At 43.6% G+C, this 27,803-nt stretch overlaps 1 protein-coding gene and 1 pseudogene across 1 annotated transcript in view; one reads left to right on the top strand and one right to left on the bottom strand.

Moving 5' to 3' along the window:
* The window catches only part of PLAC1 (placenta enriched 1), a 178,329-nt gene extending 168,259 nt beyond the window's left edge, over nucleotides 1-10,070 (bottom strand). Inside the window, exon 1 of the mRNA XM_017857600.1 lies at nucleotides 9,869-10,070. The gene's annotated coding sequence lies outside the window, so the exon portion shown is untranslated. The remainder of the gene's footprint in view (nucleotides 1-9,868) is intronic.
* LOC108518868 (40S ribosomal protein S7-like) overlaps nucleotides 1-15,927 on the top strand; it is a 93,752-nt pseudogene extending 77,825 nt beyond the window's left edge.
* The last annotated feature ends 11,876 nt before the right edge of the window (nucleotides 15,928-27,803 follow it).

A 27,803-nucleotide genomic window follows, 5' to 3' on the forward strand; every position in this document is an offset into this window, starting at 1 on the left:
GCTAGGATTGCATGCATGAGCCGCCACACCTGGCCGGACATTTTTTTTAAATGACATTAAGTATGTAGATAATATTGAAGAATGTAGTAATACTACTTGTACTACTTTTTTTTTTTTTTTGAGACAGGGTCTCACTTTGTCACCCAGGCTGGAGTGCAGTGGCAGGATCATGGCTCAGTGCAGCCTCAATCTCTCAAGCTCAAGCGATCCTCCCAACTCAGCCTCTGAGCATCTGGGACAGTAGGCACACACCACCACACCTGGTTGATTTTGTAAAATTTTTCTTTTGTAGATACGTGGCTCTCTCTATATTGCCCAGAGTGGTCTTGACTCCTGGCCTCAAGCACTCCTCCTGCCTTGGCCTTTCAAAGTACTGAGATTACAGCCATGAGCCCCCGCTCCCAGCTAAAAATGTATTACCTTAAGATAAAATTATCTGAGGGAAGTGGACTAGAAATACAGATTCAAGGAGTAAAATGTTAAATGTTTAAAAAAGATCTTCATGTATTTTAAAATAAAATAATGGTGCGTAAAAATGACTTTGGTATTTAGATTCCATTGAATACTTTTAAAAGAGTGAAGTAATTGCATTTCAAATGCTGATATTTACAACAGATTGGAAATAAACATCTTTGCAACCATTTACGCTTATAATTTTAAAATTGCATGATAAAAATGTTTAAGGGGACACAGTTATTAAAAGACCAGGGAGTGCTAAGAATGGCATAATATCACTTCTCTGATATTTCCCTCAAAAAACCTGTAACCTCAATCTAATCATGAAAAAAACATAAAACAAATCTAATTCAAGGGACATTTTACAAAGTAGCTGACCAGGATCTTAAAAAGTGTCAAAGCCACAAAAGACAAAGACTGAAGAACTGTCAAATTGAAGGAGGATAATGAGACATGACAATGCAATATCAGGTGGGATCCTAGACTGACTTCTGGAACAGAAAAAAAGACATTAGTGGAAAAGACTGGGAAAATGTAAATAAACTCTATGGTTTAGTCAATATTATTGTACCATTGTGGATTTCCTAGTTTTGATCTGGAAACGGTGCTATGGTTAACTCAGTTAACATTAGCGAAAGCTGGATGAAAGGTGTTAAGGAACTATCTATCTCCACTGATTTTTTTCCAACTTTCATGTAAATCTAAAATTACTTTGAAACAAAAGTTTAAAATCTCAAGGAAGTCTCAGGCAAAAAAAAAATAGTTGAAAGATCATTGAGTTACATGAGTAACAGTGACTATAAGATAAAAAGCAAATCACTATAGCTCTTCCCAGTTCTGAGACCTGAGAGAAACTCCTCCACCAGTTCCCTCACTGCGTGCCAATGTGATAAGTCCCTCAGAATCCTCTTGCATGAAATAGCGACAAGCAGGGTGCATTTTTCTTTCTGTGGGTCTGCATTGTGCACTGAGAGGATGCTCACATCTTCCTCAAGTGCACGTGTTCAATTTATTTTCTTTTTCAAAAGGGTGTTTTCCCTGATTACAAAAGCAATATAAACTTTTATAGAAATTCTGGAAAACAAAGATAACTACAAAAAAGAAATTAAAATGCCTGCAATTGCACCACCACAATGAGAATGTTGGGCTATTTCCTCCCAGTCTTTTCCATGCATATATCCATGATTTATGGGTTTTTTCTTTCAATAAAAACAAAACTTGGCTGGGTGCAGTGGCTCATGCCTGTAATCCCAGCACTTTGGGAAGCCAAGGTGGGAGGATCATTTGAGCCCAGGAATTCGAAACCAACCTGGGCAAGATGACGAAACCCCATGTCTACAAAAAAATACAAAAATTAACTGGGCATGGTGGAGTGTGCCTGCAGTCCCAGTTACTTGGGAGGCAGGTGGGAGGATGGCTGGAGCCTGGAAGGCCGAGGCTGCAGTGAGCTGTGATTGTGCCACTGCATTCCAGCCTGGGTGACAGAGTGAGACCCTGTCTCAAAAACAAAACAAAACACCAAAAAAAAAAAACAATTCCCACTTTAATTGTAAACATCTCTCCACATCACTCCATATTTTTACCTTTCTGAGCCCGATTCCTCAGCTGAAAAATAGGATTATAAAGTTGTTGTAAGGATTAAGTAGATTAATATCTGGAAAGTTCTTAGAATAATACCCGGTCTGCAGTAAGCTCTTAATAATTGTGAGCTATTATCATGAATGTCACTGTCACTCAGATTCCTTCTGGATGACCAACCATGTTTATATGGCCTGTGGGTCTTAGTTTAGTGTCACGCATTCCCTCACTTCCTGTCCCCTCCCCTTACCCCCTCTCTTCACTGGAGTTTAGAATTTGCCCAAGGTTATATAGTGAGAGAGCTAGGCTTCCAACCTAGGTGGTCTGTGTAGGGAAGTAGTTCTCCAGCTTGAGCACGCATTGGAGTCACCTGGAGAGCTTGTTAAAACACTGATGACTGGGGCCTATCTCTAGTTTTTGATTCAGTAGGTCTAGAATGGGGCCCAAGAATTTGCATTTTTAACAAGTTCCCAGTGACACTGAGACTGCTGGTACCTGAACTACACTTTGAACGTCACTGATACATAGATTCTGCACTCTTAACTGCCTTACTATACTATCTTGGTCATTCCCCTGTGAAATCCTTTGTTGACTCCCTCATAACCTTCAAGATAAAGCACAGATGCCTCCTTAAAACATGCAGGGCGTGCCAGGCACAGTGACTCATGCCTGTAATCCCAACACTTTGGGAGGCCCAGGTGGGTGGATCACCTGAGGTCAGGAGTTCGAGACCAGCCTGGCCAACATGGTGAAACCCTGTCTTTACTAAAAATATAAAAATTAGCCGGGTGTGGTGGCGGGTGCCTGTAATCCCCACTACTTGGGAGGTTGAGGCAGGAGACTAGCTTGAACCCAGGAGGCAGAGGTTGCAGCGAGCTGAAATCACACCACTGCACTCCAGCCTGGGTGATGGAGTGAGACTGTCTCAAAAAACAAAACGAACAAAAAACACGCAGGGCATTTCATGATCTGGCTTTATTTAAATTTCTAATCTAATCTCCTCTGGAACCCTCCATACACCCTATGTCCATCTTCCAAAGCTATTTTTCCATCTCAGAATGTATCAGAATATACCAGAAGCTCCTTCTGGCTTCTGTTCCTTCTCGCTAGGATGTTTGCACCCTCGCACACTCCCTTTGGCCAATGATGTTGACAAATTTATTGAGCTTTATCGTTAGAGATTCATCTCAAGTATTACCTCCTGCTAGAAGCCTTACAAATTCTATTTCCTACCCCTACTCCAAGCTGGAGTGAGGGGTTTCCTTGCAGATCCAGCTCCCTGGCCTTCCCTCAGTCACACTCCTGCTCTCACACTACTGTAATTTTCTATACATTACTTTCCCTTATAATCAGGACCTGTTTTATTCATCTCAGTATTTCTAGTGCCTGACACTTGGTACATAATTGTTGAATGAATGTATAAGGTTGATGCTTAAGGAATATTTCAAGAACAAAATAACAATATTAAACACTTCCTGGCCAGGTGCTATGGCTCACAACTGTAATCCCAGCACTTTGAGAGGCTGAGGCGGGCGGATCATGAGGTCAGGAGATCGAGACCATCCTGGCCAACATGGTGAAACCCTGACTCCACTAAAATACAAACAATTATCTGGGCATGGTGGTATGTGCCTGTAGTCCCAGATACTCGGGAGGCTGAGGCAGGGGAATTGCTTGAACCCAGAAGGTGGAGGTTGCAGTGAGCCAAGATCATACCACTGCACTCCAGCCTGGCGACAGAGCAAGACTCTGTCTTAAAAAACAAAACAAAACAAAACAAAACAAAACAAAACAAAAAAAACTTCCTGGTGAAAATATGGAGTCGGGAAAGGCAAACTACCCATTGCTCTAAGCCTGCCCTAGTGTCACAGAATTTACTGACCATATTTTATCCCATTGCCTATCTCCCTTTCCCCCTTTCTCTCCCTCCTCCTTATCCCCATCATGCTGGAGAAACTCTGCCCATGCTCCTCGGGCTATGTTACCAGTCCTTCTGGCCCAGTCTCTGATTACCTCCCAATTTCCTAAGGCTGCCTCCTTTGCTGTGGAGAGACAGCCTCACATAGGCACCCCTGTCTCTGGTTACACAACAGGACCTAGACAACTCCGGTTAGCAGGGGTGTGCTCCCCCTCCCTCAAAAGTAGGGAGGCTTGCAAATAGAAGGAAAGGGCTAGGGGCATCTCTCTCAAGTGACATGGATTTCCATTCTCCTTCTGGATTGTGGCTTATTTCACTTAAAAGGGAGCCTTTAACGCCTCATAGAAGAGTGGAATGGGATCTTCTTGCATGCCATGTAAATCTCTCATTTTTTTTCTCATTCTGACATAAAGGCAGATAATGAATGCTGATTTGCCTTGTAATTTATGAGTTACTTGAACAGAGGTTGCTCGTGAAGATCTAAGAGGTATCAAGACAAGCTTCATATTTATATCTCGCTTCTCTTAATGACTGGCTTTAAGTTTCATCAAAAGAGTTGTGGGGCAGCCAAAGCAAACAGTAGGGGGAGTTATACTTTGCAAATTGTAGCTACGAGATAGGGCCAGCCAACTCTGGTAGAAGTTCAAACAGAATATGTCACTAAACAAATAACTACTACAACAAGCAGCAACAACAACAAACCCTCAGGAGGACAGAGAATCTGATTTCCAGGATGCCACCTTATAATATGCAAAATGCCCAGTTTTCAACAAAAAACATATGGGATCTGCAAAGAAATAGCCCATACACAGGAAAAGAAAACAATCAATAGAAACTGTCCCTGAGAAAGGCCTGACATTGGACTTTTCACACAAAGATTTAAATCAGCTATTTCAAATAGGTTCAAAGAGTGAAAGGAAACCATGTCTAAAGAACTAAAATATGAGAGTGGTATCTCAATAGAAAATATAAATAGAAATTATTTTAAAACAACGAAATAGAAATTTTGAATTAAAATATAATAACCAAAGTGAAAAATTCACTAAAGATGTTCAATGGCGGATTTGAATGGGTAGAAGAAAGAATCAGCAAATTTGAAGATATTCATATTATCCAGTGTGAGAAACAGAAAGAAAAAAGAATGAAGAAAAATGTCAGAGCCTCAGACACCTGTGGGACACCATCCAACATAACAATGTACACTTAATGGGAGTTTCAGAAGGAGAGGAGAGGAAGAAAGGAGTATAAAGAATGTTTGAAGAAATAATAGGCAGAATCTCCCTAAATTGGATGAAAAACATTAACCTACACAGCCAAAAAGCACCACTAACTCCAAGTAGGATAAACTCAAAAATGTCTATATCTAGATATGTCATAATCAAACTGTGACAAGCCATAGGCAAAGAGAATCTTATAAGCAGCAAGAGGGAAGTGACTCATCACATGCAAAAGACCCCCAATAAAATTAACAGTTGATTTCTCATCAGAAACCATGAAGACCAGAAGCCAGTGTGATGACATATTCAAAGTACTGAAAGGCAAACAACTGTCAACCAAAAATTCTATCCCCAATCAAACTGCTGTTTCAAATAAAGGAGAAATGAAGGCATTCCCAGCTAGACAAAAAGTGAAAGTTTGTTGCTAAGAGATCTTCACTACAAGAAATGATAAAGGGAACCTCTCAGGCTGAAATGACAAGACACCAGATAGTAGTTTGAATCCACAGGAAGAAAGAAAAGAACACCAGTAAATTTAATATTTAAAGGTAAATGTTAAAGATTTTAAGGTATTTTGAAACTCCCTTTTTTCTTATCCGATTGAAAAGACAATTGCATAAATCAATAATTATAAATCCGTGTTGATGGGTACACAATGTATAAAGATGTAATTATGATGCACATTTTATAGATGAGGAAACTGAGAAATAGGGAGGTAGTGTACCTTTCCCAACATCACACCTCAGTCAGGAGGCAGAGACGATATGCCTGCCTGATTGCAGAGCCCATGAGTTTAAACCCCTTGCTATGCTACTATGTAAGGAAGAGTCATGGGCCTCTCCACGTGGCTGCTAGTTGGGCTCTTGGAGGAAGCTCAAAACAACCTGCCTAAAAAGCTCCTTGAGAACAGTTCTTCCTTCATAGATTTCTCCTGTATTCCTCACAGTGTCCCCAGCACAGTGCTAGGCACACAACAGACACTCAATAATTCCAGTTGAATTGAGTTTCTCTAAAGTGACCTACCTAGTTAAGGGACCTAAAAGAAGAGGTAGCTTTAGCAAAGAAATGATAAGATTAGATACTATTCATTAAGTGCTTCCCATTGTGCCCGGCACACAGACACTCCGCTAAGTGTTTATATGTATTCAAGTCATCTAGATTCACCCACCTAAGAACCCTGTGAATTATGTACTATTCTTATCTTGTTTTATAGAATGAGAAAACAGAGGCACCACGCAGTGAGTAACTTATGAAAAGTCCTACAGCTAGTAAGTAGCAGAGCTAGAACACGACCCCAGACAGTCTGACTCCAGAGCCCATGCACTTTCCATTTGACCATGTCAGGGGCCGCTGAGACTTTTCTAGCTATGGTTTCCAAACAGGGGACTGAAACTCAGAGCCAGGTGTATGATTTCAGGAGTGGCAGAACGGTGCCTTCTCTCAATCTCTCTTTATTAACCCACCCACCTGCTGGCTGATGCCTGAAATTCCACTGTTAGGGATTTGTTCCTTTGGCTTAAGATTCTTGTCCTCCAAAACAAAGGCCCAGAAAAGAGCATATATGCCATTATGATATTCTTTCCAGAGAGATAGGTGTTTTTTGTTCCAGAGAGATAGGTGTTTTTTGTTTCTTTTCTTTTTTTTTTTTTTCAAGACGGAGTTTCACTCTTCTTGCCCAGGCTGGTGTGCAATGGCTTGATCTCGGCTCACTGCAACCTCTACCTCCCAGGTTCAAGTGATTCTCCTGTCTTAGCCTCCCAAGTAGCTGGGATTACAGGCGTGCACCACCACACCTGGCTAACTTTGTATTTTTAGTAGAGATGGGGTTTCACCATGTTGGCCAGGCTGGTCTCAAATTCCTGACCTCAAGTGATCCGCCTGCCTCAGTTTCCCAAAGTGCTGGGATTACAGGTGTGAGCCATCACACCCGGCCCCAGAGAGATAGTTTTGTCGTACACATGTGGACAGCACATGAAGATGCACTCTGATTCAGGGAGGAAAGCACAAGCACATGAGGACCTGAAAGCTCCATATGAGAGAAAGGTGTGAGCTTGTATGCTGCAATAGACAAATGTTACCATTTTTGAGGGGACGAGGAAAGGATGGAGTCACCTCTTGGTATGGAAGTTGCAGCTGAAGGAAACGGCAATGGGTGAAGTGCTGTTGCCTGGGCTTGGCTCTGTCCTTGATGGTCGTATGACCTGGAGCAAGTCTTTCTGGCCCTTCCTCTCATCTCCCTTGGCTTCACTTGCCTTCTATATGCTGACGGTACCCACGCCTGTGTCCTCCTCCTAAAGCTCTCCTCTGAGTGACAGAGCTATTTTCCCACGTGAGGCTGAGAGCTCCTCCAGAGAACACTTATGAAAAGAAACATCCCTTAGTTTTACACATCTATCTATAAGAATATGAATATTCCTGCAGCCTGACTTCACAACCTATGCTCTGTGCTACACTGTTTTTAATTCCAGCGCCACTACTTTAGAGCTGTGCAATCGAGATGAATATGCCCAAGCGTCAGTTTGTATCTCTATAGAATGGGGATATAATTGTACCTACCTGTCACATGAATGCTTTTCACTGTGCCTGGCACAGATTTAATGCTCAATATAAAATGCTCAACTTTTGAAGGTGAATAAATGAGCAGTAGTTGAATTTGATTCCCAAATTTATGTTTTTGTCAATAGATTAGGTCCTTGCTCCATGTTTGAGACATTTAAATCAAATAATCAAATAAAAGCCCATTCAAGCATTAGCAACAGCCTTCTCATCTAGACTACAAACTAGACTACCCTAGGGGCCTGCTCATGAACTTGCAAAAGTACTTGGCCTATCTGGAACTTCATGAATGCTATCTAGCAATATCGTAAGCCTACTACTGCCGGGGTGGAGCAGAAAGATTGGCACCATCTGATTGGAGACTCAGTGTGGTCTATTTGGTGGGATTTCCGGGGCATTGGGAAGCTCTGCCCCTGTTTTCCCAATCACACCCTTCTGATCCCTGAAATTCCCACAGTGTCTTCTGATAAGACTCAGTCCAAAAATACCTACCCTATGAGTTCTTATCCCAGCACTATGGCCTCCATCCTTGGGGGCTTTTGCCTCCTTGAGACTCCTGTCAATGTACAAGTATAAAAAATTACCCAGGATTGATGGCAAACACCTGTAGTTCCAGCTACATGGAAGGCTGAGGTGGGAGGATCATTTGAGCCCAGGAGGTTGAGGCTGCAGTAAGCTGTGATTGCACCTGCAAGTCATGCCCCAGGATCTTACCAATGAACTTCCAACTTGTAGTTAATTCCTTAACAGGGCTTGACAGAGCGGGGGCACACAACGGCAACATGAACTAGAGGGATGCTTTCCAGCAGGAAGGGGAGTGGTGTAGATGGAGGTGGGGAGGCTGGTGCATACATCCTCTGACCCTACCTCACTGCATGCAGCCCTTGTGCCCCTTCCTCCAGATTTCCTAAAGCTCCAGACAGAAATTAAATCCAGTATCTAAGAAGCCCAAGACTGGGCCATCAAGTCATATCAATTTGAGCTAATGGGTGCAGAGGAGGCTATTCTACATGATGGATCATTTTTCAAAGAGATACAGTTTTATGACTGCCCAGCCGGTACAGTAGCATAGAACTAATAGCTAACCAAGGGCTGCCAAGTTCCAGGCCTGCCAGATCTGTTTTAATCACAAGATAAGAACCATTCATAATTAATGCATTTGGTCTGTATGTGGGCTCTACTACACTCCTCGCCAACAGTTTGTTCCCTGGGTTGTGATGAGCATGTGCTCACAATGCTTACTCCATTTTTTAACAGGATCTCAAAGAAAACCCAATCTTTATGAAGGTCAGTCCCTGGAAAATGCTCTTAAATGCTGAGAGAGGGCCATTCAAAGCAGTGACTGAGGTTTGGCTGTTGCCAGATTATCACAAAGCACGACTGTGGGCAAGGAGAAACCTTGAGCTTTATTAGAATGAAACATCAGCCTCCTGAGTCAGGAACGGATCCTACCTTCCTTATCTGCAAGGAATATGTCCAGTGTCCTTGCTAGGAATATGTACAATGTTACCCAAGCATCAGCTGAACACATTGTTTTTGTGGGCATCAAGTGGAGAGTAGGAGGTAGTTAGAGAAGCCAGAGATGCAACTTTGTGGTTACTTAACCAGCCTTGGAGTAAAATAGGTTCCCAGCAAGCTGGGAAAAGAGATGGCGAGAGGCCCACACCACTGCTCCCTAATACTGCTGGGAGTAGACACCCACTGCTGTTCCCTCCCAGGAAAAGTGAATGAACAACAAGGATCCTGTGTGCCTTCTCCTGCCATGGTACACACACTCACACACCCCTCATACGCGAGTCCTTTGTTGAGCCCTGAGGCAGGAAATGGGAAATTCAAAAGGAAGAGGCTGAGAAACCATTTTATTTCATTTCCGGGGGCTTCTCACCATCACTTGAAGGAGGCAGCCCCGAGTGATATAGACCAGAACCCCTCTCACAGAGTCTTAGTTCACATCCTAGATATAAAACAGAGAACTTCCGGGGCTTAGAAGTTTTGTCTGTTGGGGAAATCTCTGCAGGCTCAAAAGTAACCCAGGGTTGGCCTTATGGGTGTGGTGGATTTGTGTTTCAGTGAAGTGAACACAGAAAAGAGGTGAGCATATACATAAACACAAAAACCACAGGAAAAAACTCCAAAAACTCACTTGTGCTAGGTCTTGAGGGCCAGTCCAGCAGAAAGATACTTGCCTTTCTCCTTCAGACTTCGTTGTCAGTCTCGTTTTCTTTGTCGTCTGGAGTAGTGGGGAGATTTGGAGTTCATGAGGATGGACACACAGGCAGTATGTGCCCCAAAGCCCTTGGTCAGGCAGTAATGGGGGCCTCAGGAATAGCTAGGGCTGTTTCCTCAGAGAACTGGTCATGTGAAAGGACAAAGGCTTTGGATCCTCAAAGGGCAAGAGGATTCCAGATGGAGCAAAAGCTTAAAGGCAAATCTGAGCAGGGTGGGTTGGCAGGGGTGCTAGGGATGAGGATGAGGCCTGGTTTGAACATAAGGCTCAAAGCTGGGAGCAGTGAGAGGTGAGAGGGAAAAAAACCAGATTGTACTTGTCAGATACTGCAGGCTGTTGGCATGAGAGCGTTCACTGCCCTTCCCTTAGGAAAAAAAAAATGTTTGCAGACCGATGTGATTTTATGAACTGCAAGCTTTAGGACCCTGTCTGTTTAGTGGCCTTACCTCTGGGGAATAAATCTCTTGTCTTCAAAGATCTATATGGGTCCTAGGAAACCTGATTGAAGTTCTTTCCTGGATGAAATACAGTAAACCAGGACAACTGTGCCTGACATCCCACCAGTAAAACAAGGAGGTCTGTGCCTAGCTGTGCCTTGTTTGGGAAGGGAACATTCTGGAGGGAGCCACAACTCCCATCCGCTGCTCAGCCAGCCCTCTCAAATGTGTTAGGTTGAAGGTTCAGAATGAATCCTCCACATGAGTTTTCTCCAAACTCCATCCAGGGCGAACTTCCACATTTAGCCTATTGTCCTCACTACATTGGTTATGACCTAGGCCTGATCTCAAAGGCAAAGCCTTGCTGGTTTCGGGAGAACTATTAGCACTGGGAACGCATGGGGCCAGGGGGCTCCCCACGGCTCAGCAGGCCCAGTGCTCCCTTTCTCTGCTCTTGGGACCTGCAGGAGTTAAAATGCAGGCTTAGTCCCCCACTCCACACCTGCAGAGGGGACAGCAAGCCTAATCTGCCCCCAATGGCTGGCATACAGGGGCCTCATTCACAATTCACTGTGTTTCAAGGCCTCTCACAGGCTGCTCTTCCATGGGCCTCTTTCTAATGACTTGCTACCGCGAACAGCCAGGCTGCTCTAATCTCGAAGATAGGTCTGAACCTCCCTCCCTCAGCACATTTTTAAGGAATGGCGTTCCCTCCCCTCTCTCTTTTTTTATCATCATCAAAATATATTCACAAAACACCCACATCTCTGTCCACGCTATAAATCAGGGTGGGGAACCTCTGGCCCACAGCCCAGATCTGGCCCTCAGCTTGATTCATCTGGCATGTGGGGGATACTGTACTTGCTGCCACAGCTGCAACCCAGAGAATAATGCCTCCCTCCCCACCACCTCCCACCCCCTGGACTGCTGGGGCCATCCCCTTCCAAATGGAGCCTCGAAAATAGCCAGACTCAGATGGGGGGTGGTGGCTCCTGTGGCTATTTCAGTTGCTATTAAACAGGAAATGGGACTACAAAGCCAAGGAGATGATTTTCATAATGAGTAAAGTCACCATTTTGTGACCATTTTACTAATTTCCAGGATTGGGCTGAGAAAGCGTATGACCTATATTTTCTCATTTAACCTTCCCAACCCTTTTGCACTAAGAACTCTTGTTTTCATCTGGAGGGTAGGAAGCAGGGGCTCAGGAACCTGCCTAGTGCCACGGCTCTAAGGAGCACAGCTGGGGATCAAATTCAGGCCCAGCTCCCATCAGAGCCTCTGTAACCAGTAGCAACCTCTGTAACCTTACTGGCTGCTGGATAACTTGGAGGTGCTTGCTCTTGTGAATTTTGTCTCATATCTTTTGCTTGTCTCTGCAGTATATGCAATAACTATGTGGTTGTTCTGCAGTGACTATAAATTCTACTCCACTTACTTAAGTGTGACAACCTCTGCTCTAAAGATTTGTTTAAAAAAAAAACAACAACAAAACAAAAGAACTGGAGAAAGAATTAGAGGGTCGAAATAGTGTTTAACAGAGTACTTAGAATTTTAAAAGGCAGTAAAGCTCTTCTCAAGTCCAGAGCCCAAAGAAATGGATTTGTCAGGAGGAGTTTATCACAAAGATTCCCCTTTCCTATTTGCTGATATAGGTCATAGCTAATAGGGAAGAGAGAGAGAAAGCAAGAAAGACAAGGGGGGAGAGAGAGAGAGAAAGAGAGAACACCCTTTGGTCTTACTCAGCAAGATACCTCTTCAAACTCTCCGATGGTATCTCAACAGGTACAACTCCTCATCTCCTAAAAGACTGCCTTGGGATGGCATCTCTGGACAGGTGAGCTGAAGCCGAAAATTTATGCCCCAACATAATATAATATGCCTCTGCGCACCAAGAAAGAGGTTATAAATCCAGAATTACCCAGTAGTTGAAAGGCTAAAAACAAAAAGTGGGCAGTGGGTAAGTTCAGAGTCCCCAATGTCAGATAAACTGACTACCTTAAAAAAAAGAAAGAAAAAGAAAAAGAAAAAAGGGGCCAGGCATGGTGGCTCACCCCTGTAATCCCAGCACTTTGGGAGGCCGAGGCAGGCGGATCACAAGATTGAGAGATCGAGACCATCCTGGCCAACATGGTGAAACCCTGCTTCTACTAAAAATACAAAAATTAGCTGGGCATGGTGGTGAGCGCCTGTAGTCCCAGCTACTCGGGAGGCTGAGGCAGGAGAATTGCTTGAACCTAGGAGGCAGAGGTTGCAATGAGCTGAGATTGTGCCACTGCACTCCAGCCTGGTGACAAAGTGAGACTCCGTTTCAAAAAAAAAAAAAAAAGAAGAAGAAGAAGAAGAAAAGGGAAATATAAGCTTTTGCCTGATATGAAATCTGCAAATACCATGGACCCACAATACCCTTTGCTGACACTCCAAGGCAGTAGACAACTGCTTGGGTTTAGGAAAAATCAGGGGGAACTCTAGACTGATCCAGGCAAGAAGCAGCTGCTTGGTGACAGAGCCCCAAACCGCCCCCCTGCTCCGACTCCTGCTTCTTAAGGCCCAAGTGACCAGAGGTATAGAATAAAAGAAAGGGTTGGCTGGGCCCCTGACCCCACCAACAGGGTGGTCTCTGAACCCGACAGCTGGTACAAACAGCCCTGGCAGTGTGATACTCCAAATGAGTACATCTTGTCCTCCCAAGATCCTTGGAAATCGAAGCTTTGCTATGCTCATTACTGAGAAGGCTCTGGCGCCCTTCAACCCGTTTGTATCTCTTCAACCTCTCGCTAAACATTTGTTGTCTGGCAGGCACAGCTGCAGGCTCCTAAAAGCCATGGCCCCAGACCTCTGGGAAGCTCCCCTGAAAGAGGTCAAGGTGAGGAGTATCCCAAAGGGCATTGTGTTTGATTCTGGAAGCAAGTGGACACCAGGACACCACAAGATTGATCACAAGAAATCCATGCCTCTGTTTTCAGAACTTGCTTGCATCTTTCCTCATGTGGCACCTAGAAGCCAGTAAGTTGGAGGAGATTGATTCTACCCAGAGAGAAGTCTATGAAGACTGCAAGAGTCTAAGGAAGTAAATCAAAATAGCAGTGCATCTAGCAGCCCGGTGACCTATTTCCTGAATTGGATGTTGGAATCGTCTTCCCACAGAACAGCCAATTGTGATGTGTTAGTATTTTCATGCTGCGCAGCCCTCTGGCATGGAAGCGCTGCCCCATTCCTTCCCAAGGAAATTCCACTGCAGGCAATGTTATGATTAGTGGACTAATAACACTTGTCGTTGGAACACTCAGACAAAGCTGCAATGTGGACTGGCCTCCAAGTCCCTTAATCACCTATTTCATCATCTCGACACTGAAGCCCTGGCAATAGGGATGGACTTGTGGATCCCAATAATTAAGCAAAGGGACAGCTGCTTGCTTGCATGGGGATCTCCCTTCCTTCCATTCATAATCCCAAGCCGACCCGGGGTGTTAACTGGTGTGGTTACCACATCTAATACTGGATGGCAGCTAGAAAAAGAGATGCTGCAGGCTAATTCTGAAGCAAGTCACCTGCCTGTTCACTCCTAACATTCAGGCACACACAGTTTCCTTGTGATTAGCTTGCTGGAGTTCTGGACAGGGACCAGGGGAGAGGCCAGGAAGTATGTGTGTGCTAATGCACCTGCCCCTGATTGGGAGCACCACTGATCCCCAACATTCTAGTGGTGTGCTCCATTACCCTTCCTCCTGACATTGCACGGGCAGTTAGAAAGATGTGGAAGCTCTAACCATGCTGAAGTCTACGAAAAAGCCAGTTTGGTTTATGGGAAGTCAGGTGGGGGCGCCGAAAGGAAAGTCCACTCTATTCCTTTATTCTGGTTCCTTTTGATTGAACTTTGAACCAAATCGCAGTTAATTCGCTGAAGGCAGATGCTTATGGTGTTTGAATGAACTGATTTAAAAGTGAGCATGGATAAAAGGAGAATGGATAACACAGACAAGGAGGGGAGAGTGAGGCTGATGCAATCACAGAGGGAGGAAAAGAATCTTCAGGGACTTGCTGATTTCTCAGAACTGCCGGTTATCCTCACACCAGTGCACTTAACCTCCTTTGTGACTCTGAGAGCCATTGGGGCTTCTTGGCCACATCTTTGAGGGAAGAAATAAACACATAAAGAGAAAACGAAGACTAGGGAAAGGGGGAGACTAGTGAGAGCAAGACAGAGAGGGTGAGAAAAAAGAAAATAAAAAGGAGAAAGGTCAATTATTGTTGGAAGGTGTCGTGTTAACAGCGATGTCTGCAAGCCCTTAGCAGAAGCACTGGAGCTCTGGGGTGCCTGGAACTGGCTTCAGGGAGAAGCACTTTCGCAGTGCACAGTATTCAATTATTTGAAACACATCAGCAGTTCTCTCGAAAACAAGACACAAGGCAGACAACCTCAGCTATTTTATTCCCACAGATGTTCTGTTCTATCTCCAAGGTTCCTGACATAACTACACTGTTCATGGGGTTCAAACGGGCTCGTTCCCAGGGTGAGACAACTGCACCTAAGCCAACTGAGCAAATCCCAGGTTTCCAGCCCCCCTGGACCCAGGTACCCAGAGAGAAGAATTGCTTCTGCTCTCTTCCCCACCCTCTCTGGGAAGTACAAACTGTCCGGGTGACCAGACAGCTCATGGAGCAAAGGCTCAAACATTTTCTGGGAAAGTCCCACCCCAATCTCTTTCCCACTGACCTTTCCAAAATTCATTTGGCTTTGTTTTTGGGCTCCACAAGTTATGAAAGTTAGCTTCCAGGGGAGCCAGAGATGAGGCATTCCCAATGTGGGATTTAGAACTCTTCATTTCTACCAAAGTGCCAGAGTAGAGTTTTGGGGCTGTTGTTTCTCCCTCATATTTAGACAATGACGCAAAACCTGTTGATTTGTTTAGACACCATTGTCCCTCAGCAGGACAGATGGTATTCAACAGAATGGAATAATTAGGAGATTTAAAAGAAATAATTATGTGGGAAAATGTGGTTGGAGTCAAACATGCCTGGTAATCTATATGAGGAATTCTGGTTTAAAATGTGGGTAAAATTTATCATTGTAGATTCTGTTGCCTTGTTATCCTGAAGTATAACTCCTTATCGACAAGAGATGTTTCATGTCGTGCTGTTAAAGACAAACATGATGTTTTAAGACTCGTGGGAACAGTGACATGAAATGTTCAGTTTATTTTCATCTCTTCCTGGGGAAACTGAAGTTCCTGGTGAAACAACTTTACGAGGCAACGACTTAATGACACTAAATGGTTTTTAAAAAATAACACAGCAGGGTGGGAGTGTGTGTGAAAGGGACTGTTTTGTTAAATTGATTTTTTTATTCAACTTCGAGGTACCTATGGCTTTTCACAGCTCAGGGTCCAAAAGTGGGAACTGTTTTTTGAAACAGACACTTCTTGAAATGCAAACTTAATGCGCAATGCCCTTTCCTAGGCAAATCACTCCTATGCCTACACTGGTGAGGATGAGAGAGCCTGGCTTCAACACTATCCCAAGCCAGCTGACTGCTAGAGCAAACAGGAAGCCTCAGTGCAGGGAGGAAGCTGGTTAATTCCAGCTAATGCTCTTGGCCACATGGCTTACCTCTTGCCTCTCTCCATGGCCAATGCTACCAAGCTCTCTTTTACTTGTGTGATCTGACAAAGACAATGCAGCATGTTTTTGGGGTGCCTGAGCCAGAATGGCAATGTACAATAAGATTTGCCCCATTCAAAAGGTCTGGGAACCAGGAGAAATACTGTTTTTTGGATTAGTGGATTTGGGATTATTATTTGCATTTTATTTAAGTGAGGCATTACTTAAATCTGGTCTTGATTTAAAAGATTAATTCTAACTTAAAAAATCTATAATTCTTTGGCATTGTCTACTGAAGCTGAACATACACATATCCTAGGACCTAAAAATTCCACCCCTAGGTATACCCAATGGAAATATATGCACATTTGCCCCAAGACACAAATACAGCAATATTCGTAACCACATTATCATAATGGTAACACTGAAGGTAATTCAAAGGCCTTTCAAAAGTCGAATGGATCATTGTGATAAAGTCATTCAGGCTGTGTGCAGTGGCTCATGCCTGTAATCCCAGCACTTTGTGAGGCCGAGGCGGGCGGATCACCTGAGGTCGGAAGTTCAAGACCAGCCTGACCAACATGGAGAAACCCTGTCTCTACTAAAAATGCAAAATGAGCCAGGCGTGGTGGCACATATCTGTAATACCAGCTACTCGGGAGGCTGAGGCAGGTACATTGCTTGAACCCGGGAGGTGGAGGTTGTGGTGAGCCAAGATCGTGCCATTGCACTCCAACCTAGGCAACAAGAGTTAAATTCTGTCTCAAAAAAAAAAAAGTCATTCAATAGAATACTATACTGCAATGAGAGTGAATGATCAACAGCTGTAAGCAACCATAGCGATCTCACAAGCATGACGTTAAGCAAAAGAAGACAAACACAAAAGAGTATATCCTCTATGATTCTATTTATAGAAAACTGAATTGCATGCAAAGCTAATCTATGCTTTTAGAGGTCAGGACAGTGGTTACCTTTGACATCGAAGTCGCTAGGAGGGGTGTTAGGTTGAATGGCGGCCCCAGAAAAGATATGTCCATGTCCTAGAAGTTGTGAATATGGCCTTCTTTGGGAAAAGGGCCTTTGTAGATGTAACTAAGTTGAGGCTCTCAAGATAAGTTCATCCTGGATTATCTGAGTGGGCCCTAAATCCAATGACAAGTATCATTATAAGAGATGGCAAGGAGAAGGCACAGAAGAGGGAGAAGCAGAAGGCCATGTGACGACAGAGGCAGAGAATTCTGGAGTGATGCAGCCACAAGCCAAGGAATGCCTGGAGCCACTAGCTCCAAGAAGGAAGAGGCAAGGAAGGATTCTCCCTTATAGCCCTTGGAGGAAACACAGCCCTGCTGACACCTTGATTTCAGACTTCTGGCCTCTAGAACTGCAAAGGAATACATTTCTGTTGTTTTAAGCCATGAAATTTGTAGTAATGTGTTATGGCAACCGCAGAAACTAATATAAGGAAAGTGTTCTGTTTCTTGATCTGAGTATTGGTTACACGGTTATGTTCATTTTGTAAAATCCAAGTTGTACACTAATGATTTGTGTACTTTTGACATGGATATTATGCTTCGATAACAATTTTATTTTAAAAAATCTATGATTCTATAATCCGGTTTCCAATTACCCACTACTTTGGATAAACAGAAGCTGGCTTTATGAGGTTTTATTGTTTATGTTTAAGACATACTTCACAATAGCAGAGCCTTTTTACCAAATCAAAAAAGTATACCCGTAACAAATGTATGTTCATAGTCTTTCCCTCCACTGTAGTACGGTGAGGAGAACTTTGAAAGAAAAAATGTTAGAAGCAATGAGCAAGCATCTAATTTTCATGCTTTCCTTTTTGTTAAATTAGGTAGCAAGGTAGTTTAGGGGTAACAAGTCTCTGAGACAGGAACTGTCTGGAAATTTTGGATAAGGAATAGACATACCCAATCACCGAGGAGGGAGAGAGTAACAACACCCTATTTTTGCTCAAAGCAGTTCAACTGTGACCCCTTTGTGGTAAACAACAATGATAATAAGCCAACTCCTAACCCCACCTTATTTGGCAATTTTGTAATGGGTGAAAGAAGCACTGTATATAGTTTGTCTGTTATTTAGAATGAGATGCAGAGATGGTGTCCTCTGTCTTGGGAAAAAAAAAAAAAAAAAGAACACACTTGGCAGCCTATAAACAGTAAACCAGTGGAGGTTTCAGGTTTTTCCAAAAGAATGAGATGCCTCCACACTGAGCATGTTTCCCATTTTCCACTCCCTCCAATCTCAGGCAGATGATTTTGAACGTGCACTCTCCTCTCACTGACTTGGAAGAAGTTAGCCCTTGCCAGAACTGTGGACTCCAGAAGAAAGCCAAGTGCAGATGGAAGTGGCTGTGGAGAGCAGGCCTGAATTCCCTCAGCAGGGATTACTGAGGAACAAAGCTGGCAGAGTGGGGATTTCAAACAGTCACAGGTGCAGGGGCTGGGTGGGGATGGGCAGTGGGAAGAGCCTTTTCCATCCTCATGCAGTCAGTTCTTATGTATGGCTGTCTAAAGGGGGTCACTGCTGTCTAAATCCAGGTATTGAATATGTAAGTTCAAAGAGACGTCATCACTGAAGATGGGCAGACAGGCTTACTGTTCCCTCGATAACAGAGTTGACACTTCCTGATTATCCCTGCCCAGGCACCGAGAGCACAGGACTGTGGCTGCACACCCTGGAGCATGGAGTGCAAAGTAAGGAAGACAACAGTGGGCCGGGCCGGGTGGCTCAAGCCTGTAATCCCAGGACTTTGGGAGGCTGAGGCGGGCAGATCACCTGAGGTCAGGAGTTCGAGACCAGCCTGGCCAACATGGTGAAACCCCATCTCTACTAGAAATACAAAAATGAGTTGGGCGTGGTGGCGCATGCCTGTAGTCCCAGCTACTTGGGAAACTGAGGCAGGCGAATCACTTGAACCCAGGAGGCGGAGGTTGCAGTGAGCAGAGATCCCACCACTGCACTCCAGCCTGGACGACAGAGCGAGACTCTGTCTCAAAAAAAAGAAAAGAAAAGAAAAGAAAAAAGAAAAAAAGACAACAGTGGTCTTCTTTCAACTCTGAGAGGGTGTTTTTCAAGTCCAAAGTAGGAATCAATAAAGTTTTGGCAATGATCTCAGTGCTGACTTCCTTAAGGGGCTAAATTAGGGTCATATTGATGACTCCTCTCTGTCCCCTCCCTGCATTGGAATCCCTCAAATTGTGGTCGTTTTGTCCCATTTGGATGTCCTGTCTTTCCCCTTTTAGGATGTAAGCCTACAGCAAGGGCCTGCGGCCTCCTTTTTCTGTTGTCGCCTTCTAGCTGTTGGTCATCTACAGGTCAGCTGTTAATGTAGAAAAGAAAGAAAAAAGGAAGAAAGAGAGAGAAAAAGAAAGAACAAACAAAACAGAAAGACAAGAAAAAAAAATAAAGACAAAAGCACAGTGCAGGCCACTCTAGGATGGCCACAACAGTGACTTCTTCAGCAAGAAGAAAAACCATGCTCAAGGATTTGTTTGAGAGGGATAAATGTGAAATTATGGGACAAAGAGAAAAAAAATATCCCACCTAGAAGATGTAACAAGAAAGGCAATGTTTGTGAGGCCAGATAATAACTAACTGACTTGAAAAGAAGTCAAAATATTAGGTAATGCAAAATTCTAAGCCTGAAACCTTGACTCTAACATATATTGCATGTTTTTTTTCCTAATTCAGTTTTGTCTGTATGACATTCCGGCCAAATGTTCTAACCAAAAGCCCTTGGGGAAAGACTGAACATGAGACAATACTTCATAATTCAATTCCATCAGCATTCACTGAATGCTTACTATGGGCTCCACTTTCTGTATGGTGCTGTGGGGAATGTGTAGAAAGCAGAAAATACAGTGAATGCCTGAAAGAAGCTTGTCATTTTGTTGGGGGGGAGAGAAGGCCTCCAAACACAAAACAATTAAAATAATTTAATTAGAAAATAAAGACGTAGTAAAGAACCAAAAGAAACATAAGTTACAGCAAAGATGTATGGTTCAGGCAAGAATGAATAATTAAACACCACAAAAATTCTGAAAACAGTAAGGAGAGGTCTGCAGGATGCAAATAAGGTAGACTCCTGGGATGTAGTGACAAGGTCAGCCAATGTCACTCTCTGAAAGAAGAAAAACTCTAGCCATTGATGCTATTAAGACTAGGGTACTATCTCAAAATCAGCAAGAGACTGAGAGTGGCTTCTAAAATCTCAACCATAAGGGATCAATTTAAAGAGCTAACCAATACGAAATCAGTTATCTTGATGTGGTTGTGACGAAAGTTTTTGGTAACCGAACGTGAATACCGAATAAGGACATCTGGATTGTAAGACGTTCTCAGCAAGTGTGTGGCATTGTTTAAGGAAGAGGACGTAAGTTCTTTAGGCCATCAGAAAGAGACATTTTGGGCCGGGCGCGGTGGCTCATGCCTGTAATCCCAGCACTTTGGGAGGCCGAGGCGGGTGGATCACCTGAGGACAGGAATTCGAGACCAGCCTGGCCAACATACCGAAACCCCGTCTCTACTAAAAATACAAAAATTAGCCGGGTGTGGCACACGCCTGTAATCCCAGCTACTAGGGAGGCTGAGGCAGGAGAATTGCTTGAACCAAGGGGGTGGAGGTTTCAGTGAACCAAGATTATGCCACTGCACTCCAGCCTGAACAACATAGAGAGACTCCATCTCAAAAAATAATGAAATAAAAAAAAAAAGGTATATTTTGGATGGGACCAGAGGAAACAACCTAAATGCTACTCTTCTCCCCGCTCCCTTGGTTATGATTCCTTAAAGAATAGTGGATACCCTAAAATCGTATCAGGTGACCCCGCCACTTATTACCCATGTAGCCTTGGGGATTGACTTCATTTCTCCAAGCCTCTGTTGCCACCGCTATAAAATGGGAATTATCGTAATACCTGTCCCCACTGGGTTATAGTGAGGAGTCAATGAAGTAATACATGTTGAGTGCTTAGCACACGGCCAGCCACATAGCAAGGGCTCAGTATATTGTTTTTGTCAATCGGAATAACCTCCTGATTGTCACTAAAGGCTAGATAAACTACTTATGAGTTTTGGCTTTGGACTCAGATAGATCAGCGTCTACCTGTTGACTCCCTGTGCTCTGCTGTTTACAAGCTACGTGACTTTGGGCAAACTAGGCTGTTGGTTATTATTACTTTTGCTGTTTGTTATTTTTGTACTACCAGCCTGGGTTCCTAGGTACCTTGATACTGGGATTGGAAGTTAGAGGACACAAGTATTTCAGGTCCTGGAAAGACACATCCTCCTTGTCATTGAATAAATTGGTGTTCCAGATTATAGTCTCTTCTGAGTCCAGTGTGTGTGTATCAGTCTCCCAGAGTCTCCACTGGGTGATCTGGGAGTTCCTGTCTCAGGGACAAGCCAGCTTCTCTTGTCACCATCTACCTTCCAAAATGAGGAAGCTATTGGCTCATAAAACTAGAAATCCAGAGGCACATGGCTTCAGGGCCGACATAATTCTGTAGCCTTGGTTCCTTTTCCCCACTCTTCTCTTTGTCCTGGCCTCCTACCCCAGTTGACTTTACCCTCAAGCTTGAGTGAGATGTCTGCAGCAGTTGCAGACCTTACACCCATGTATGACAACATATGGAGTGAGAGAGATCTCTTTCTTAACAATGAGGAAGCTTTCCTCAGAAACCCACTGCACACTTTCCTTCATCTGTCATTGATATGAATTTAGCCATATGCCCATTCCCAAGTCAATCCTTGTAGCGAGATATAGCTGAAAAATCCAGGGACATGGCATTACCAAGATTGGCTCAGACTAATTAGGCTCCACCCACTGGAGCTGGAAGCAATCCCCAAAACTATACTTATATTAAACAATGTAAGAGGTAAAATGGATGGTGGGATATCAAACCACAATGGCTACCATCTTAAGCGTAGGAGATCTGTACTTCTTAATGTTACAGATCATGAAAAATAACCCTACCATAAATAATTGGCCAGTCCGTGAAAGCCAGTTGAAGTTAAGGTCTATCTCAGTGACCTCTTTGGAACTATAGTCATATCCGCAGTAACAGGAATGTCACTGCCTGGAAAAACAGGGTCCTTTTCTAAAATGGGCTTTCCCTTCTGGCCAGACTCCTTGGTCCAGAACTGCAGTTGATAGGATCTTTGGGAGAGGTTTCCTTGGCCTTTTGTTTGAATATTGTGCCCCCTTTATGATTCTATACATGAAAAGGAAACCAGCCCTTTCCAGCTATGTCAGGACCCTGATTAATGCCTCAGTAGCAAGCACTACCCAAACCACAGTAAGTCCAGTTCCTTCCTTTCCCAGAAGGAAGCTAACATGCTCTCCCTTTGTTGCAAGGTGCTGGGTTAGAAAACACCAGCATTAGTTTCAGAGGGAGGTAAGTAATCCCTAAAATCTGTTCCCCTCCCCACCTCTCCCTTGTTTTTGTTGAATTTAAAATGAATCAGCTTGAGAATTGAAGATTCACCCATGCCAAGGTTGAGGATAACACACATTGACACAGGCAAAGCCAGATTACTTGCAGTGCTCAGTGTGACACTCTGTTCTGGAGGGTATACAATCAAAGGCCTGTGGCCTGAGGTTCAGTTCCCATCATCAGCTTCCTCCTTGACCTGTTTTTAATTTTTCAAAACTCCCACCCCTCTTGCAGAATAGTTTCACTTCCTTGCCTGACCTCTGCTTTGTCTTGCTGGGCAGGTTGCCTTGTTCTCCTTCAGCTGGCCAGGCTGGCTGGCTGCCTCATTGTCCCAAGAGACAGGAAGGCACCCTTTACATCTCTCTGCTGTTGGTCCATTTTTACTGCCTTTCTGGAGTTAACATCAAGGACTTTAAAAACATCTTGGTAAAGGCAGATGTAGAGGCTAGATAGGATTGTGGTCACCTTGGCCCTCATTTTTCTTGCTGCTTACAGAGTAGGAAAATTGAATGCTGTTTTTGGACTTGACCCAATACTTCTTCTGTCCAGAAAGCCCATAACTCACTCTCCAATGACTAGTTTGGCTCCACTGGCCATATCACGTATCATATATTATAGATGATATATCACAGTCATTGGCAAAGTTAACTGATGCCCAGGCTCCACTCACAGATCCCAGCATCGAGACTGCCAGAGGTAACCATACATTAACATTAGTGAGACATGGTGGGCTGTTAAACCAATCTGTACAATTTGAGGTGAAAGGGTGGAAGTGAATAGACTTCCAAGTCTCTTGGATTAGTATCAGTATAATTTCTTTTGGACTGTAAATACTTCAAAAGATCGTATTTTCTACATTGCTTGGATTTTGTTTTTCAAATTATGTGAATATTGTTTACAGAACATTGTGCTCAATGTTCAAGGGGCTACAAGGGTTTCAGTAAGGGATACAGACCACATGCTTTGGAAAAAAGAAAAACAGCCCAAGGCAGTATATGCTAAGAGGAATGGTATAGAATAGGCTATAAGGGTGACAGAAGCACAGAGGACTTTATCCTTAGTTGATGTGTAACAGCTTAAACTCATTTCTAAGCATTGCCCTTAGGCCTTCTCATTCAGGACAATGACATACTCTGGGAGAGGTGGGGTGGAACACCACCGACCACCTAGAGTTAAATGAAACCTCTCATTAACCCATGGCCAATCGGCACCAAGAGCAGCCTGTTTAGTTGCTTGTTTCCTGTGGCTAACACGGGCCTATCCAGGAGGCCAAAAGAGCATATGCCCAAAGGTTTGTGTGGCAGCTTGCATTCTGATGGAGAAGAGAAGATAAATGAGGAGGGGGTGGGGAAAGTGGTGACCTGACCTCCCTGGGAAACACCCTGCTATATTTCGAGTTGCCCGGTCACTCAGCTTAATGATTTTAAAAGAAGACATTATTTTGTTCAGTGGCCTGTAGTGAAGTTTGCACTCTGCCAAGGAAGAGAAAATAAATGTGTGTGGGAGTGGGGAAATAGTAGGGACCTCCTTGGGAAATTCTCTGCTAGTCACTCAGCTTATTAATTTTTAAAAGAGACATCATGGGATCAGAAAGAGAACCCTGGCCTGAGAGTCAGGAAACTTGCTGTGTGGTGGGCCTGTTAGCAGCTGCAGGGAGAATATCAGCCTCTTGGAACCCCAAAGAGGCATTCATAATGATGATAATGCCACAAACATTACAATGTACACCACTTAACACTTTTCAAAGCACTTTTGGATTCACTACCATAAAATCATGGAATATTAAGAGCCAGAAAAGGACTTCGAAATTATCCAGTATGGCTTCCCACCCTAGACAAGAAGCCCTGTGAGAAAGCCAGTTTAGCAAGTAGCACGATCTCCATTTTATAGAAAAACAAACAGGATTTAGAGTTTAAGGCCAAGGTGATCCAGTCAGTTAGTGACAAAACTGGCCTTAGATACGCTAATTCCAGGTTCTCTCTATGCTATCACATGTCTAGGCAACATGATGAAACCCTGTCTCTACAAAAAAGTACAAAAAGTAGGTGGGTGTGGGGGCACCTGCCTGTAGTCCTAGCTACTCGGGAGGCTGAGGCATAAGGATTGTTGAGCATGAGAGGTGGAGGTTGCAGTGAGCCAAGATCGTGCCACTGCATTCCAGCCTGGGTGACAGTGTGAGACTCTGACTCAAAACAAAACAAAACAGACAAACAAAAAACAACAACAAACAGGCATGGTGACGTTTGCCTGTAGTCCCAGCTACTCGGGAGGCTGCAGTGGGAGGATCCCTTGAACCTGGGAGGTTGAGGCTGAAGTAAGACATGTTCGTGCCACCGCACTCCAACCTGGGCGACAGAAGAAAACAAGAACCAAATGCCTACACAGAAATATCCACAGGACTGACGAGGTAGTCAAAGAGTGCACTTGTTTCTGAAGTTAAAAATTTGAGCTTGTTGAGATATTTCTATAAAAAAATCAAGATTTTAAATTGTTGCCTAATACCTGGATTTTAAAGAAAACTGTTCAGTTCATAATTAATTCTTTTCATGTTATTAACATATAGAAAAATACTAGCTGATCAGTTTCCATTTCTATCTGCTCATTCCTTTAATTTTTCTCCTTTCCCACAAATAGAAGCTGTATTGCAATAAGCATATCTTGCCCCTGGCCTCCATTCCAAGAACATCTGGAAATAGTGTTAGTTAAATAGCAATGGGCTTACACAGAGCTATAATTTTTCTAGCTATAAGGAAGCCCCCACCATCCCCACTCCTATCACCAGAGAGGCGTGGGTGAGCTACCCCAAAGCTCTTTTGCTTGGAGAACAAGAGGAGAACAAGCAATGGAATCTTGCAGATAACCCTAACCAAACACCACCCAGGCAGAAGGGCCCTAACCTGTCTAGTGAGATTCCTCCAAATACATTTTATACTATCAAGGTTTAAATTCATCAGAAAAAAAAACCAATGCAATTTATCAGAAAATGTTTAAGAGAGAGTAACAGAGCTGCTGGGATATACTCAAACATAACTTTCTAAGCCTAAATTGCATAATATCCTTTTTCCAGATCCTTTTAGTTTGTTTCTTATTCCAGAAAGAACCTTATATGGAACTGCACGCATTTGGCTCAGTACAAATTTGGCCCATGTTGAGCCTCTTAGACTTGGCCCACCACAAACTCATGCTGTCAACCACAGTTTGGTTCCCATCACTGCCCAGTTGTTCCTGATATACCGTATGCTGTGAATATCCCAATCTTTCTCCTCGGGCCCCCAAATCTTCTTCCTCTCAACTCTCCCATTTTTAGTAGATGAGCTTGACAATTGGGTTGCTGAAAACATTTATGCTATGGGTCTGAACTCCCCTAGCTGTTGGAGATGCGAGAGCATCTCTAATTAGATGAAGATTTTTCCTAAATACGAAATTACTGCCTCCTACTCTGCTCTAGAATTCATTTCTTCCCACTTTCTCATTCCCACATTTATTTTCTTCTTTTAGACCTCTGCTGTCCTAGATAGTAACCTCTTGCCACGTGTGGCTATTTAAATGTAAATGAATTATGATTGGGTGCGGTGGCTGAAGCCTGTAATCCCAGCACTTTGGGGGGCTGAGGCAGGCGGATCACCTGAGGTCAGCAGTTCAAGACCAGCCTGGCCAACATGGTGAAACCCTGTCTCTAATAAAAATACAAAAAAAAAAAAAAATTGCCTGGTGTGGAGGCGCCACCTGTAGTCCCAGCTACTCAGGAGGGGGAGGCAGGAGAATCACTTGAACCCAGGAGGCAGAGGTTACAGTGAGCCAAGACCATGCCACCACACTCCAGCCTGGGCAACACAGCAAGGCTGTGTCTCAAAAAAAAAAAAAAAAAAAAAAAGAAAGAAAAGAAAAGAAAAGAAAAATGTAAATGAATTATAATGAAATAAAACTAAAACTTTAGTTTATTGATTGTGCTAGCCACATTTCAAGTACTCAACAGCCACGTGGTGCTAGCGGCTCCTGAATGGGACGGTGCAAATGTATATAATTTCCATCGTCGTGGAAAGTTCTAGTGGACAGCACTGCTCACCAGGGACCTCTGATTTATTTCCTATCCCATGGGCTCTTCAATCTCATGCAGACAGCTGCATCACCATCAACAACAACAACATCAACAACTGCTCTACAAGTGACCCTCCTATCCTTCCAGCTACCAGTCTCTAGAATGCTGCCAAACTTTTAGAATGAATGCTGCATTCCTTTCTTGCTCCTCTGCAATCTGTCTTCTGACCTTCTCGACAGAAATAAAGCCACCAAAGACTTTTGGGGCATCTTCTACCATTTTATTTTCATTCATCACCCTCCTAAAAATGTCTTCTCTCTATCCTGTTCCTCCCATCTCTTGTCCCTGGCATGCTACCATTGCTGAAGAAGTGTTGGTTAAATAAGACAATAAGCTTCCCTCCTTGATCATTCACTCCTCCAGGATCCTTCATCCTACATCTCCCTTCTGTTGCAAAAGCCCGGTCCTCTGCTCTTCTTTTGTCAGCCCTTCTCTCATGAGCTCATCTTCTCTCACTTGCCTTTAACTATCTGCTCTGTATAAAAATGGGTCTCAGTTTCACAACTCAAGCTGTCAATTTCTCACTTCCATGACTAGCATTACTGGAGAGCACCAAGAATAAATGTTTGTATTATTAATGACTGCCCCCAGTGATGCAAGGAAATCTGCTCTCCAACCTAGTTAATTCCTATGTTCCTTGCAAAACTGTCAGGGCCAACTCTGTAAGAAGTTATCAGTGCTCTTCTGTGAGGCTGCATTGTGAGGAGATTTCTGGGCTTGTGAAGAGTTAGGGACTCAAGGGCGCAGAAACAAAGGCTGCAAGATGAAAGACATGGGATGGCTCTGGCCAAAGGAACTTTGTCCATATAACAATTCTGCCACAGTTTTTTCTCAGGACTAGTTTCAAAGTCTCAGGATGCTACAGAAGTTCGTTTTTCTTTTCATTTCTTCTTTTCCTTTTGTTTTTTTTCAGAGGGGGAAGTGGGTTAGTAACCTCCACATTGCCTCTTCATTGAGAACTACATAATGCTGTAGATTAAAATGGAAAACCAGTCACTTTCAGAAGGGCAATATCATGCAATAAGCCTGCAGCAAATTATACCTTGGTGTTACATGAAGGAAGTTGACAGGACAACACTTTCTTTCCCTTCTCAAAATGAATGTAGAAAGTACACTGTAACCTTTACCAGCATATGATGTCTATAACTAACATGAAGGAAAGTCAGAACTTTTTTTCTCCCCTTGGCTTTTTTTTCTTTCAACAGACACATTGCTTTGCTGATAAGAAAGCTAAGAAAGTGGATAGGTAGAAA

This window comes from Rhinopithecus bieti, unplaced genomic scaffold (assembly GCF_001698545.2).
Source record: "Rhinopithecus bieti isolate Rb0 unplaced genomic scaffold, ASM169854v2 scaffold_3015, whole genome shotgun sequence".
Classification (NCBI taxonomy): Eukaryota; Metazoa; Chordata; class Mammalia; order Primates; family Cercopithecidae; genus Rhinopithecus; species Rhinopithecus bieti.